This window comes from Ovis aries, chromosome 13 (genome assembly GCF_016772045.2).
Source record: "Ovis aries strain OAR_USU_Benz2616 breed Rambouillet chromosome 13, ARS-UI_Ramb_v3.0, whole genome shotgun sequence".
NCBI classification, from domain to species: Eukaryota; Metazoa; Chordata; class Mammalia; order Artiodactyla; family Bovidae; genus Ovis; species Ovis aries.
The window spans coordinates 81215741-81232603 of NC_056066.1; the positions used below are offsets into that span (position 1 = coordinate 81215741).

Below are 16863 nucleotides of genomic sequence, written 5' to 3' on the forward strand. Positions count from 1 at the left end.
TAGGGCTTTCAAAGTTCTGGTTTTATATTTTTATTGTTAAAGAGCATGTGACAGGCTCACTGCATTTCTGGAAAAGCTCCATGAAAGGTTAAATTGGGAAGGAGAAATCCAAGAGCTATTGTGGCACTTAGAGGTGTTCATCAGCAAACAAACATTCTTAAAATGCCATTTCTATTTTGCAGCAGGTAGATCTTTCCAGCCAGGCAAGGGTTTGCAAAGCCACAGTTGAAAAGGAACTAATACTTTCTTTTGGAGGAGTGGGGGGGGAGGGGGGGAACTGATACATATTAACAGAGAGAGAAGGCCTACCCCAGACGGAAAGCAGCGGTTCTCCCAGTGCTGTCAGTGTTTACAGGGAAACATTTCTCCTCTGCCCTCCAGGCCCACAGAGGGAAGGAGCAGAAGGAAGTAACTTGGATTGTCTCATACTTGAAGGAAACAGAGGCCTCAGCTCGTTGCTAAAAATTCAATTAAAAAAAAAAAAAAAGTAGCTGAAACATGTAGCACGCGTGGGCCAGAACTGAGAATCTGGTTTTAGAAATCTGGAGTTTCTCCTTGGAAAGTTACCACTGTTCCCTTGACCTAGCTTTAAACATGTTCGATGATGATATCCTTTGGTTTGTTTTGGATGCCCCTTATGAAATCCATTTTTTCATAAACCTTTTACTACATAGTCATTTTTTTTAAACAACTGCAATGCATGTAGGTATTATTATATAATTTAAATTATTTCTTCAAACCATGTATTCTCAACAAATGTATCAAAAGAGTCCAAATTTCTTTAAACACTCCTCTTTTCAAAACAACCCCCCAGAAGGCTAGATTAAAAGCTGTTTTGGTCTCTATGACCTTTACTTGTCTTTAAAAAAAAATTAAACTACTTTTTTGGAATGTCCCTTACAAAACGATAAATCATAACTTTATCAACTTCCCCAGAGGCTTTCAGAACCAAAGAAAAAAGTTCAGCGAAGATCAACTGCTCTGGAAATTCATCCTAAGAGGCAGCACTCCCCGCTATGTATTTTGTTTATGGTACTACTGCATTTAAACAACAAACCCAGAAAACTGGCTCTCCTTTTTGAGGATCCTGGGTCAGAAGGGAAAGGCAGACACCAAGCAGAGCTCAGGGATTACCCAGCTTTGGGTTTTATTTCCTTAATTGCTGAACTGAAGCCTGCTAGTGGGGAGTGCTCAAGAGTTAAAGAGTTTCAAAGTTAAGGAAGCGGTAAACTCATTTGCAAGGGTTCTCATCCCAAAGTTCTCCTGCTTCTAAATATGGACGCTTCCTTTGTTTTCCAGTGCCTGGGCAGTTAGCATTCTCCCAGTCTAGGCAGGGCAGGGCTGTCTCTGCTGCCCGCTTCTTTCTTTCGGTAATCCAAACTCCTGGAGAGGGCCTTAATACTCAAGAGTGTTTCCTCGTTTACTTTGTAAAATGTCAAACATATCAAGAAGGGAAAGGGTTCCTCCAATAACATAATCTCTGGACATTGTCTGCCTCTTCTTAAAACCTCCCTGAATTCTCTTCATGACTTCATTTCTTTCTTTTTAAATTAAATTTTTGACCTCTCCATGTGGCATCTTAGTTCCCTGACCAAGTATCGAACCCGTTCCCCTGGAATTAGGACCAGAGTCCTAACCACTGGACTGCCTGGGAAGTCCCTTCATTTCTGACTAATCACTTGGCTCTCAAGATTATTCAGGAACCACACTCCACCTGCAGTGATCTATCTTTAGGAAATGACCTCACTAAAATTCATTGTTTTGTTACTTGAGTTTGCCAAAGCTGCTACATTTTTCTTTTCTAATAAAATCTAGAGAGATTTCAATCTTTGTGATAAAAGTAAGGGGATTAAAAACACTCCACTATTTCCCCATATCTCTAGTCAATTTCACTATATCACAAAAGTAGAGAATTTTAAATCTCCAGCATATCTGGCTTCCCCTTTTTTATTTTTTCTTATATAGTCAGTAGGTCAAAAAACCCACATGCAGTAATAGGAAGTGAACATATTAGACATTTGTTTTTTAAATTCTGTCATATATAAGTTGTTTTAAATCTGAATCTTTAAAACTTGGTCCCTATTTCTTTGAAGTATATACTTTCACATACACATATATATTTATATATGTTCATATACTCATAAACACTTAGGCTCAGTGAGATTGTTGAGAAGTGGAACCAGGAATCAAGACAGCAAACCCATAGCACTTGAGAGTCAGAAATCACACAGTTTTGTTTATTCCACCTGTGATTATTAAAGGGAAATTTAGACTGAGAAAGGCTGTTAGCATGCTCTGGTGTCTCTGGATGCAGGCCCTGGGTTTACCGGATGATTCTGTACTGCACCTGAAGGAGCTCCATTTTCTCATCTGTAAAGTGGATCCAGTGGGAGACATGATTGTAAGTTATTAAATTATCTGACTTTTTTCTTATCTATTTATTAATTTATTTGGCCACACTGGTTCTTTGGTTGCAGCATGCGGGGCTTAGTTCCCCAACCAGGGACTGAACCCAGGCCTCCTGCAGTGGGATTTCAAGAGTCTTAACCACTGGCTCTTCAGAGGAAATCCCTAAATGTATCTGATTTTGAGAGCTAGGGTTTGGATCATGCAAGACAGGACATCTAGGTCTCTGGGTGACTTGACAGCTCCACTTTTCCACCAATGAATCAGTTTTATTTATTACTGTTTTTAAAAAATATTGATTTATTTGGCTGCACTGGGTCTTAATTGCTCATTGTGGGATCTAGTTCCCTGTCTAGGGATTGAACCCAGGCCCCTGCATTGGGAGCACAGAGTCTTAGCCACTGGTCCACCAGGGGAGTCCCGAGCCAGTTTATTTTTGCCCTGGACAGGCATTAGCCAGCTCTCACTAAAAGGCTGGGTTCTGGCAGCTAGGGCTTCCTGCCCATTTTCTCTACAGTTTCACCAGCTTTTGACTCAGAGGAATCCCTTTAGTGCAAGTGGTAGCAGATACCAGAATATCCAGAATTGTCAGGATCTGGTTTCCGGCTTCACCCCGCCTCCCTGTCTCTGTTTAGCATAGTTTTCATCTTTGCCAGAATGGGTCCCTTGTCTTTTGGGAATTTCCCCAACCACCCATCATTTTAGGCTGAACATGAATGATTTATCCAGCAAGAGTTATTAAAATTGACTGTGGTCTCTGAAGAAGGGATAGTTTGTCAAACCTCCATCCTCAGAATAATTGAATATATTTTGCATGAACTGTGATTAATGCAAGGTAATTTCAGAGGATGGCTTTTACTAATTAATAAATCAATCACATTGACTCATCTTGGTAGACCAAACTTTAAAAGTTCATTACTGACTCGTTCAAAACCAGGGTCTCATACATACATAGGTCAGTGGTTTAATGTAATTCCTCTTAAGAAAGCAAGCAGATTGAGTAATACTTTAATTCAGAAACACGTTGCTCAATGTGTGTCTTCTGAGCACAAGCCTGAGAACGGGAACCGGCAGAATGCAGGCAGCGCTCGGCCAACCACGGCCCTGCTTCTCGGCTGACTCCACGCTTGCAACCAAACTCCCAGCATTATTAAGAATTTGCAAAGGTCACATGGAATTCTCCCACTACCCATAGAGGGATTGCTGAAGCATCTGAAAGCACCTGATTCACTTAAAACAACAAAATAAAAACTGAGCTGTTATAACATGTCTAAAACTCGACGGAGCTCATGAAAATAAATGCAGGTGAATTTTTTTTTCCTTTCTGCCCACAGAGAAGCTCAGCTATTTAAATGCCACTGGAGTCATGGTTTCAAGAAAAGAAAAAAGGTTTGTGTTTTCCTTATCATGTCGGAAGGGAGACACACACGGCTTAACAGTTAACAGCAAGAAGGAGCCTTTCAAAGACTTCCCCCTCCTCCCCCAGCTAATTTCAGGGGACTCTGTTCCAGGTAAATACACACACACCTAGAAACTTTCAGTAACCAAAACCAAACCCAAACCAAACAGTAGTTCCATTCTTGTGTAAATTAAACCCAAGATGGCTTTCTCAGAGTGTATCTTCTATTTTCTGTTACTAGAGTATTTGAACAATTTCTCCACGGAGGAACAGGTATTTATTGAATGTTATACAAAAGGAGGCAGCTCGGTCCCGCCCTGGAGGGGTTTACAGCCACAGGGAGCACGGCAGGCGTGGCTGCCCTGCCCTTGCAGAACGCTCAGTGAAGGGGGCTGCAGGGACTCCGGGCCTGGGCCCCACAGGCTTCTCCCGAGCCGTTTCTCTCGATGGGGAGTAAGGGGACAGAGGAAAGATGGTGAAAATAGCTCCCCGAGGGGAGGGAGGAGATGAATTTAGAAGGATCTGGAGTCTCAAGAGCTTTTCTGTATGCCTACCCCTTAATAGCTGTGGCACATATAATTTTTCTCCTTTGGAATGCAGATATGGTATTCACAGCCAGTCAGGCCTTCTGAGTTCATTGACACGGACTCAGAGGATTTTTTTGGGGGGGTGGGGGGGAAGGGTGAGGGCAGAGAAAACAGGGAGAGAGAAGAAAAGGCATTGTTTTTTTCAGTTAAGGAGGGATAAATGGAGTAATAATAACAATAATGGTAACGATGACAATTGTTCATTAGTATGGATGTTTGTGAAGTGCAGGTCTGGGCTAAGAAGTGCTTTCTAGTCTTACTGCCTCAACAGTCTAGGTAGGTAAACCTCACCCTCGCTGCCCCTCCCTGTTCCCTGAAATCCTTTAGTCACCTTTCCTGAGGGCATGGGATGTTTTTCCTCCTTTAAACTCCTCTTCTTGCTAAGGGCCCTTTAGGTGAGACAGGTGCACCATCCAGGGTGAAACTGTGAGGTTTCCAGTTCAGATGTGATAAGGAGAGGAAGAGCTGGATTTTCTTATGGAATCAGGCACAGTCTGTGACATCCGAAGCAGTCATAGCCATTCCCCACAGGAATCCCCATTCTGCCACTCGAAGCTGTGTGACCTCGGAGGAACCTCTCTACACCTCAGTTTTGCCATCTATAAAATGGGTATAATGATAGCATCCAGCCTTGGCATCATTACGAGAACGAAGTATCTTAACGCCTAGGATTGGCACAGAGTGCGCTCCAAGTGAAGGGTGCCGTGGTCTCATGGTTGGTTGGGGCTGTCCATTAAGAAACTACCCAGTGATGGCGATCTTCAGCCTGGAATTGGATGAACTAACAATTGTCTAAGAAAGCATTAAAAGTCAGTGATTCTTGAGAAAAGTCCTCTCTCTGATATCATGGTTTATCCACTACAGAAGCTTCTAAAAGCTAAATTAAATTCTAAAAGAGCTCATTCTTAGATTAGAAATTCTATACACTTGAACCTGTCTTGTCTCCTAAGAACAGAGTAATTCCATGAGAAAAGGAACCAAGTTCCCCCACAATTTTCTACAGTTGGCACTGAACACATACTGAGGGGCTGCCGTCTACAGGGTCGCATAGAGTCGGACACGACAAAGCGACTTAGCAGCAGCAGCAGCATCCAGTGAACAGGTAAGGAAAAATAATACTTTGGGATATAAATAGAATATCTGGAGTAATTTTGGCAATTCATTTTTTTCCTTAGAAGTAGACTTTCAAGCCAAATGATGAATAACAGTGCCTAAATTTTTTAAAAGTCTGCTCTCTCCCTGTAATTAAATGTTTTTGTTCTTTTTAAAATTTATTTTCTTGACATATAGTTGACTTATAATGTTGTATAAATTTCTGCTGCACAGCAAAGTGAGTTTTACATATATATTCTTTTTCATATTTTTTTCCAAAGTGGTTTATTATAGGATATTGGATACAGTTGCCTGGTTTTATGCTTGATGTTGTTTATATGTTGTTAATATCCCTCGTATTTCTCTTACTCCTACCTGATGAACTGTCTTAATTTTATTGAACTTTGCAAAGAACCAGTGATTGATCTTTTTTTGGTCACAGGTCGTTGCTTTCAGGCTCACTAATCCCTCCTCCCATGTAGATTTATAGATAATATCCATATCACTAAAATCTGGAAAGTTCAGAGCAAATTGAGAACAGCACTTGGTAGAGTGGAGACCAGGAAGCTAAAACTGGAAAATGCCCCATAGATGATTCCAACGCTAACAGAAACGTGGGTTGTTTGTTTGTTGTTTGCTTGGAGATTTTAGAATGTTTTTTTTTTTACAAGAATGTATTCAGATTTTACTTGAATAATTAAAAATACAAATAAGAAAACTGCAAAGAGAACACCCCAGGCTTCCTTGACCATCTGCCGCATGCGGGGCTGACCTTCCAGGTCCCAGAACAGAGAGCAGAGGGGTGAGTCGGCGGGGGTCTCCGAGGCGCCGGGCAGGAGGAAACGGCGCGGGGGGTGGGGTGTGCAGGGAGGTGGGGGCGACTCCCGCTGCTTTCTGAGGGCGCCGTGCTCTCATTTTCTGCCTCCCCCACCCACGGATTTCCCCAAAGTGTGCAGAGACGGTACGTCTTTTTAAGTCAGTGAGAGAGAGAGAGAGAGAGAGAAAGGGAGGGACCACGTGACTTTCTGGAACGCAGACTCACTTCTTGATTTTGATCCTCACTGGCTCACTGGCTCCAAAATGTCTTGCCCGAGATCGGAAAAGGTCCTGCCCCCCTGGAAAGGCTCCCGTCTTCAGTTCACACGAACCGACCCTTTGATCCTCCCTCGTTTTGCTCTTAAGATTTGCTTCTCTTTCCAACCGAATAATCTGTCTCTCTCCTTCTGAGAAAAGCTTTCTAGAAGCGATTCCCCTTTGGAAGGGAAGGCTGAAGTCCTCGGCGGGCGCATCCTTTCTGGAAGGGAGAGGGTGGAAAGAGGCCGCGGGCCGAGCGCTGTCGGAGTTCCTCCGCGCGCCCCCGCCCTCCCGCCCCGAGTCTCGGCTTGAGCCCCCGGCCGCTGGGAGGCGGCGCGGCGCGGCGCGGCGGCTCGGGCTCCCCTGCCCCCGGGGAGCGCCCGGACTTCGGTCTTTGGAGCCTGGGGCCCCCGTGAATGTGGAGGTGGGCAAAGCAGAAAGCAAGTCTGTTTGCTTCTGAGTAAAGCCGGCTTCCGTGGGAGAGAGACAGGCTCTGAGTTAGCAAGAATTCTGCCATTTATCCCGTCCTTGTCGCCTCGGATTTCAAGGCAGGAACTGCCCAAATCCAGCGTGCCCATTTCCCGGGGGCTCGGTTGCAGACTTCCGGGGTGTGTGGACTGGCCCCTTACTCTTCTCTGCATCTTGCCGAAGGGGCCAGGTCGCGGCGCCTGCCCCGCCAAAAGCACCGAGAACAGTTCAAGCCTCTCGGTGAGAAATGAGATGTTTGTACATGAAGTGACCTTTAATTGTGTCTGAGGAACTCATGTCAGATCAACATGTGGTCTCGGTTATTATGCAGAAGTTATTACATTTCAAGCTGTTTTGTGATCCTTTTCAGCATTTAAATGAAGTATTTTCTCTTTCATATGTTTGATGTGGCTCAAAGAAGTTTGGTTTTTTTCCCCCCTTTTCCTCATAGATTGTATTGTTTGATTAGATCTTTTTGTTAAGTCAGATCAAAGATGGCTTTTGTTTCTTTAGGAGAGATCTTTTCTTAAATCAGTAGAACAGATTCCACAGGAAAGACTCGTTTTATTTGAACGGTTTTGAAAAGGGAGAAGATTTCAATGGGCGTGAATAAACGTTTTTGCTTCTGTATTATGTTTGTCTGTCAAACAGTTTGAAGAAAGCAAATACTTGGAAAGGGGTCGTCCCAGGTGGCGCTAGTGGTAAAGAACCCGCTTGCCAATGCAGGTGACTCGAGAGATGCAGGTTGGATCCCTGGTTGGGAAGATTCCTTGGAGGAGAAAATGGCAACCCACTCCAGCATTCGGAGAATGCAAACTTGTGATTTCCTGTGGAAAGGCTTTTGGTCTTGGCTGGATAGATGCACCATTATAGAAAACAACCTACTTCACGTGTGATCTGGGAACACCAGGGAGCTAGTGCTTCTGCCCCGCCTCTCCCTCCTCCTGCCCTTCATGTGGAGATGCCCACCTGGAGTGTCCTTCCCGTGCCTCTTATTTTTAAATTTTTAAATTTTATTTATTTCGCTGCACTGTGTCTTAGTTATGACATGCAGATCTTTGATCCTTGCTGTGGCGTGTGGGATCTAGCTCTGCCACCGGGGATCGAACCCTGGCTTCCTGCACCGGAGTGGGGAGTCTTAGCCACTGGACCCCCAGGGACGTGGAAGCCACTGGACCCTCCAGGCCTCTTTGCTGGACAGGCTTCTTCCTGTATTTAGAAAGGGGTTTAGAAAGCATCTGTGCCCCTGCAGCAACTCCATAGCCGTTGCTCTGTCAAGGGCCCTCCACCCTGTATTGAAACGCTGTTTCATTCCGCTCCTCCTTACAGGCAGGAAGTGTGCTGTCCTCCTTTACCCGCCCCTCCCCTCACTTGTTGGAGCCCAACATTGGTCTGTCAGGCTGAAATGAACAAAGACAGAGATGTGGTCCCTATTTGCTTTGCTATGACAAAAGGTGACTGGGGGCTTATTGGGAGTGTTTGGCAGTCGTTAGTAAATGCCGTCTGTCTGATGTCACCAATGGACCCTATGTCGCTGTATAGTCACTGAGTTGTATTTGACTGTAGCCCGCCAGGCTTCTCTGTCCATGGGATTTCCCAGGCAAGGATACTGGAGTGGGTAGCCATTCCCTTATCCAGGGGGTCTTCCTGAGCCAGGGATCGAACCCCAGTTTCCTGCATAGCAGGCGGATGTCTTTACCACTGAACCACCAGGGAAGCCCATGGTGGATTCCCACATATAATACTATGGTCTCAAATGATACGTATTATTCTTTTTAAAAACGATTTAATGGAGAGAGTAGCACTGGCTACCTACGCGATCTTGTGTGAAATAGATAGCTAGTAGAAAGTTACTACAGAGCAGAGAGAGCTCAGCACGTGCCCGGTGAAGACGTGCCCGGTGAAGACGTGCCTGGTGAAGACCGAGAGGGCAGAGGGCGTGGGGCAGGGAAGGAGGCTCAGGAGGGGGCGACACGTGTGTGCCTGTGCTGACTCACGCTGATGACCGGCAGAAACCAACACAACGCGAGAACGCGATTATCCTCCAATTAAAAAAAACTTTTAATGAAATTGCCGTCTTTATGTATTTATTTTGTTTTTCTCATTCAGCTGCACCACTGGGCGCGTGGGGTCTTAGTTCCCTGATCTGGGATCAAGTCTGCGTCCCCTGTGTCCGCAGTGTGGAGTCTCTACCCCGGACCGCCAGGGAAGCCCCAAATAGCATCTCCTGTGCTTATCACTGCGACAGTTAATCTGTCTCTTCAGCTTACAGTGTCCGCTCCATGAGGGCAGGGTTTTTACCTGGTTTTCTTCACTGCTGTGGCCCCAGCGTTCAGAACAATGCCTGAGACAGCAATAGCTCAAAACTATTTTGCTGAACGAACAAAGCAGCCGATACACCATTCCCGCTCCCAGGCTTCCAGTCGTGATGATCAGGGGAAATAGAGATAGTCGTCCAGATAATCCAAATCAAAGAGGACTAAATAAGCCCGGGGGTTGTCATGTGACTATAGTTAATGACACTGTGTTTGAAAGATGCTAAGAGAGCAGATCTTAGAAGTTCTCATTACAAGAAAAAAAACTGTGTATCTGGTGATGGACGTAACTAAACTCACTGTGCTGATCGTTTCGCGACGTATGCAAATAGACACCTGAAGCTAGTATAATATTATATGTCAGTTATAACTCAATTCTTAAAAAAGAGATGACTTTCTTTTGAGCTGTCAGCACTCCAGGACCTCACTTATGTGGGTGGGTTTTTACAATTCACCAGTTGCAGCGATTGTGAAGTTTAGCCTTAGGCATCCAAGCAGTGCGTCACGTGGTAGATACCACTCCGAAGCTCAAAACAATATATTCTTTATTCTTTCACACACACACAAAACACCCAGGAAATTCTGTAAAAAATTTTCCAGAAAATGCATCCTTTGGCGTCGTGAAGAATTGTGTGAAAGAGTAGGTGCTTAGTAGAACTTTCTTGACTCGGCCCTCACCAAGGAAATGTAAACAGTCAAAGCATTCTGTATGTAGAACACAGCTCCATCATGCCAGGACCAACCAAGTTATGTTCTCTGCTGTATCCCACACTCCTGGCAGGGTGCCTGACACATAGCAGGGGATGGGAGCTATGTTAATGAGCAGATGAACGAATGAATGGTGTCCATACATCTCAGCTGCTGCGATACAGACTGAACTTGAGGCACCAGCTGGGATCATGAAAAGTGGCGGGAGAAATTTCCCGCGCGTGTGCAGCGTAGAGGATGGATGATAGCTGTTTAATCCGAAGGTCACTGGCCGTGTGTATGCCCAATTAAGACTTTGCAGCCACAGTTTTGCTTGTGTGCAGATTGCCCCTGTAATTAACCGTGTGTATAAAATGCATTAGGCTTTTGTAATAGGAGAAACAATAAGGAAATATATATACCTGTGGAAGACAGGTGAGCATCCAAGGAATTCAAGGACTGAACAGCAACAGAAGGTATGAAAGTGATTAGGTAATGTTTTTCCTTCTTCAGAGCATAGGTGCCTGAGAGCAGATCCAAGCTTTGCCCAAAAAACAAACAAACAAGTAAAATTAAGAAAACAGTTTAAAGGCCAAGGCTAGGTCTGGCCAGCTGAATATCTTTACTCAGTGTAACAATTATCAAATTATTAAACAATTTTTCTGCCTAACGAATCACTCCAAAATGTAGTGGCTTAAATCAACTAATTAAAAAAAATTATAAACTTTTTTTTTAGAGCGATTTTAGATTCGCAGCAGAATTGAGAGAAAGGTAGAGAGATTCCCAAAACCCCTTGCTTTCACAAGTGCCCAACCATTTTTTTTTTTCCTAGATCATATTGTTTTCAGTGAAACTCTATCCAGGTATGGCGTCTTAGACGTTTGCAGTCAGCATGCCAGGATGGATGACGCAGGGTGGCATCCCTCGAGTGTCTGCTGGCTGTCCCACTGGACAGTGTAGGAGTCCTCAGCTTGCACGGCTTGTCTTCGTTCCAGGTGGTTTTCATCCCCCAGCAGGACAGCCCGAACTTCTTCACCTGACGGTCTCAAAGGGTGAAATAGGCAACATGCTGGGGCTCCCCTGGCGACCCAGTGGCTAAGACCCTGCATTCCCAAAGCAGGGCGCCTGGGCTCCATCCCTGGTCAGGCAGCTAGATCCCACCCGCCACAGTGGAGAGCTTGAAGACCTCACCGAAAGATCCCGCGTGCTGCAACTAAGACCCGCTGCAGCCAAATAAACACATGAAATACATTTGAGTATATATATAGTATATATCTGCATTTGGATATGTATATATTGTGTATCTACATTTGGATATGTATATAGTATATATCTACATTTGGATATGTATATATTGTATATCTACATTTGGATATGTATATTGTATATCTGCATTTGGATATGTATATATTGTATATCTACATTTGGATATGTATATTGTATATCTGCATTTGGATATGTATATATTGTATATCTACATTTGGATATGTATATATTGTATATCTACATTTGAATATATATAGTATATCTACATTTGGATATGTATATATTGTATATCTACATTTGGATATGTATATATTGTATATCTACATTTGGATATGTATATTGTATGTCTGCATTTGGATATGTATATATTGTATATCTACATTTGGATATGTATATATTGTATATCTACATTTGAATATGTATATATAGTATATCTACATTTGGATATGTATATATTGTATATCTACATTTGGATATGTATATATTGTATATCTACATTTGGATATGTATATATTGTGTATCTATCTACATTTGGATATGTATATATTATGTATCTACATTTGGATATGTATATATTGTATATCTACATTTGAGTATATATATATTGTATATCTACATTTGGATATGTATATATTGTATATCTACATTTGGATATGTATATATTGTATATCTACATTTGGATATGTATATATTGTATATCTACATTTGGATATGTATATATTGTATATCTACATTTGGATATGTATATATTGTATATCTACATTTGGATATGTATATATTGTATATCTACATTTGGATATGTATATATTGTATATCTACATTTGGATATGTATATATTGTGTATCTACATTTGGATATGTATATATTATATATCTACATTTGGATATGTATATATTGTATATCTACATTTGAGTATATATATATTGTATATCTACATTTGGATATGTATATATTGTATATCTACATTTGGATATGTATATATTGTATATCTACATTTGAGTATATATATATTATATATCTACATTTGGATATGTATATATTGTATATCTACATTTGGATATGTATATATTGTATATCTACATTTGAGTATATATATATTATATATCTACATTTGGATATGTATATATTGTATATCTACATTTGGATATGTATATATTGTATATCTACATTTGGATATGTATATATTGTATATCTACATTTGGATATGTATATATTGTCTATCTACATTTGGATATGTATATATTGTATATCTACATTTGGATATGTATATATTGTCTATCTACATTTGAATATGTATATATTGTATATCTACATTTGAATATGTATATATTGTATATCTACATTTGGATATGTATATATTGTATATCTACATTTGAGTATATATTGTATATCTACATTTGAGTATATATATATTATATATCTACATTTGGATATGTATATATTGTATATCTACATTTGGATATGTATATATTGTATATCTACATTTGAATATGTATATATTGTATATCTACATTTGAATATGTATAGTATATCTACATTTGAATATATACATATATAATACAGAGGCCTCGAGGTCTCGTCTTAGGCCCTGTGCCACAACTCTGAGACTTGAAGAAAACAGTAAGAGCGTTACCAAGAACAAACTCACAACTAAGGAGTGTATTCAATAAATCGACTCAATATGGCATGTGTAAGCGACTGAATACAAACTCGGAAGAGGTGATGTCACCGCAGGGACCGTCAGGTTTAGCCAACAATATTTTACCAGCGTGCAGCAGTTGGGGATATACTTACACTACAAAATTATTTGTTGTTTGTCTGCAAGTCAGATTTGGCGGGGCATCCTGTGCTTTTTCTGATATCTGCTGTTAACTTCTTGGCTGTGGATCTCCAGTTTTCTGCCAGGAAAAGGACCAAATGAGAGAGTGGGGCGTCAGAGTCGACTGTATGTTAGATAATAGTAAGGCTTAAATTCTCTCGTTTTCTTTCTTCAATATAAGCAGATAGCAATGAAAGTGTTGATACTTCCTTTTGCTCCCCCAGCGGGTCACCTGGCACCAATAACCTCTCCTCTTTGGATCTGCTACCCCCGACGCCCCTCACGCTGGGAATCACTGCTTACTGGGTGTTAGAATCTCTAGGGCTAACTGTGCATTCCTCACAGATCACACGACCTTGAGTAAATATTTTAAATCTCTCGGTCTCCTCGTCTGTGAAATGGAGCTAATAATAGCACCCGCCTCATCCAGCCGTCTGAGGATCATACGTAGAGCAAGCACGGAAGGCTGGACACAGCGTCAGAGACGGAGGCCGTCTCCTCCCCCGAGGAGGCCGGGTACACGTTAGGTGTCACTACCACCGCTCTCATGGTTTTTGGCGGTCATGGTTGGTCTGATTCCAGTACGAGAAAAACTGTTATAGCACTAAAAAAAAGAATCTTAAAACCTTTTTTAAACTCAATGTCTGTTTTAAAAAATTATATCTAATGCAAAGTCCCTAGAATTGGTATTCTCAAGATAGTGGGACTTTAGTTACATTTCAAACTTAGCGTTAAAGTAGAGCTCTTAGAGCAAATTTATGTGTATACACTTCTGCATACACAGCCCACAGCCTTGAGAATGTAGATTAGATCCTTGAAGTTTGTCAGGAAGACCCTCAGCTAACTGGAGATATTGGGGGATTGGCATATGGCAATAAAAATGGCAAGCTGACACCTGGGCCAGGATCACTAACTGTGTGACCTTGTGCAAACCACTTAGCCCTCCTGAAGGTTGGTTTTTACATCTCACCTTTTCCTAGGATTTAAGAGAGCCATAGGAGTGCAAAGTTCTGAGAGAGAAGGGGTCCCAGAGCCCCTGGCCTCCCTCCTGAGAAACCTGCATGCAGGCCAGGAAGCAGCAGTTAGAACTGGACATGGAACAACAGACTGGTTCCAAGTAGGAAAAGGAGAGCGTCAAGGCTGTATATTGTCACCCTGCTTATTTAATTTCTATGCAGAGTGCATCATGAGAAATGCTGGGCTGGAAGAAGCACAAGCTGGAATCAAGATTGCCAGGAGAAATATCAATAACCTCACATATGCAGATGACACCACCCTTATGGCAGAAAATGAAGAGGAACTAAAAAGCCTCTTGATCCAAAAAAAAAAAAAAAGCCTCTTGATGAAAGGGAAAGAGGAGAGCGAAAAAGTTGGCTTAAAGCTCAACATTCAGAAAACGAAGATCATGGCCTCTGGTCCCATCTCTTCATGGGAAATAGATGGGAAACAGTGGAAACAGTGTCAGACTGTATTTTTTGGGCTCCAAAATCACTGCAGATGGTGACTGCAGCCATGAAATTAAAAGACGCTTACTCCTTGGAAGAAAAGTTATGACCAACCTAGGTAGCATATTCAAAAGCAGAGACATTACTTTTGCCGACTAAGGTCCGTCTAGTCAAGGCTCTGGTTTTTCCTGTGGTCATGTATGGATGTGAGAGTTGGACTGTGAAGAAGGCTGAGCGCTGAAGAATTGATGCATTTGAACTGTGGTGTTGGAGAAGACTCTTGAGAGTCCCTTGGACTGCAAGGAGATCCAACCAGTCCATTCTGTAGGAGATCAGTCCTGGGTGTTCTTTGGAAGGAATGATGCTAATGCTGAAGCTCCAGTACTTTGGCCACCTCATGCGAAGAATTGACTCATTGGAAAAGACTCTGATGCTGGGAGGGATTGGGGGCAGGAGGAGAAGGGGACGACCAAGGATGAGATGGCTAGATGGCGTCACGAACTCAATGGATGTGAGTCTGAGTGAACTCCAGGAGCTGGTGATGGACATGGAGGCCTGGTGTGCTGCGATTCATGGGGTCGCAAAGAGTCGGACACGACTGAGCGACTGAACTGAACTGATAGGAGTGCAACTTCCATGCATAAAAGAAATTAGCTACAAGGATATATTATATGGCACAGGGGATGTGGCCAACATTTTATAATAACTATAAATGGACTGTAACTTTTCAAAGTTGTGAATCACTATATTGTGCACCTGAAAATTTTATAATAATTGTAAATCAACTGTATCTTCATTAAATAAATAAAAATATAAAAAGATGTTGTGTATGAAAAGGCTTGTATGAACACTGTCTGTACAAGCACATTATTTTAAAGGCCAGTGTGCCACTCACACACTATTGGTTGTTATGCCCAAGAAGCACTTGTTGCTTTTGTGGCTGGATGGTGTCAATCCATTTGCAGGCCCCAAAAGGATGCATTAAAATTATTTCCAAGTTTATGGTTGAAAACACCTGATGTAACCTTCAATCCTGACCTTTTTTAATTCACAAAGTTTTGAAGATAGTCACTCTGAGGATGGTGGGAACCTTGCTTCTGTGGGTTGAGTACAGTATTTAGTGTTGGACATAATACTAGCTTCTAATAGGTGCTCAAGATACAGGTGTAAATGAAAGGAAGAAAAAAGGAATGGGATGTCCTGAGGAAATGGGTCTACTTCCTGCTGAGATGCATACTGGGGTTATTTCACTCTCGAGGGTTGTTGCAAACCTGTTCTCTATTCAGAGCCGGCTCTTCAGTGGATGGAAGTCCAGTCTAGCCCAGAGAACCACTCCCTTAAATCAAGCATTTACCAAAAGTATAATCATAGTTACCACTGGAGGTTTTGCTTTCTGTCTGGCCCGTTAAAATATTTCCTGGTTAAGAGTGTGCACTGTTCGTTCCGTCAGATGACCTGGGTTTTCCTGCTTGACCCCTACTCACAACTGTGTGGCTCTGTGCAACTTTCTGAACTGTTCTGGGCCTCCGTTTTCTCATCTGTAAACTGAGGGAGCCGAGAGGATTTAGGTCGCTGAATTATCGTAAGTACATGGGTAGTTACACTTGAATAGTATTTATTTGTGCTTATTTTATGTCACAGGGCTTCCCCAGTGGCTCAGCGGTAAAGAATCTGCCCGCCAATGCAGGAGACTCAGGAGATGCAGGTTCGATCCCCAGATCGGGAAGATTCCCCCGGAGAAGGAAATGGCAACCCACTCCAGTATTCTTGCCTGAGAAATCCCATGGACAGAGGAGCCTGGCGGGCTGCAGTTCATAGGGTCACAAAGAGTCAGACACGACTGAGAGACGGAGCATGCACACACAGTCGACGTCAGGCATTTTCTAATCATCACCCCTGGAGTCCATCAAGGAAGGCAAATTAAGTCATACAGATACATCACACCCAACTCAATAAAGTTTTCCACCTTGAGTAACAGAGTTATATATATATATTCTTTCTGAACTTTTGCCCACTACTGGTCTAAGGGAAGTGGGATGAAAGACTAAAAGAACAGCGGTAAGAAATAGTAGTGGAAAATAAAAGAAAACAGTTTTTTTAAAGCAAGGATGTTGCTGCTGTTGTTTAGTCACTAAGTCATGTCTCTCTGTGAGCCTATGGACTGTGTGTAACCTGCCAGGTTCCTCAGCCCATGGGCTGACCCAGGCAAGATACTGGAGAGGGTTCCCAATTCCTTCTCCAGGGGATCTTCCTGACCCAGGAATCAGACCCGCACTCTTGAATCTCCTGCATTGGCAGAGCCACC

General features: G+C 42.4%; 2 long non-coding RNA genes across 4 annotated transcripts in view; one reads left to right on the forward strand and one right to left on the reverse strand.

Annotated features, from left to right (window-relative positions):
* LOC105608656 (uncharacterized) overlaps positions 1–7115 on the reverse strand; it is a 29916-nt gene extending 22801 nt beyond the window's left edge. For both annotated transcript variants that reach the window (XR_009595996.1, XR_001044815.5), the window contains exon 1: positions 6527–7115. This is a non-coding gene — a long non-coding RNA (uncharacterized LOC105608656). The remainder of the gene's footprint in view (positions 1–6526) is intronic.
* LOC121816253 (uncharacterized) lies at positions 2065–15379 on the forward strand. 2 transcript variants are annotated; one of them, XR_006055760.2, is made up of 3 exons: positions 2065–2401; positions 3741–4078; positions 5343–15379. It is a non-coding gene; the product is annotated as an uncharacterized LOC121816253 (long non-coding RNA). The 2 variants fall into 2 exon arrangements; XR_006055759.2 differs by having other exon boundaries at positions 2068–2401; positions 3741–3917; positions 5343–13309.
* The last annotated feature ends 1484 nt before the right edge of the window (positions 15380–16863 follow it).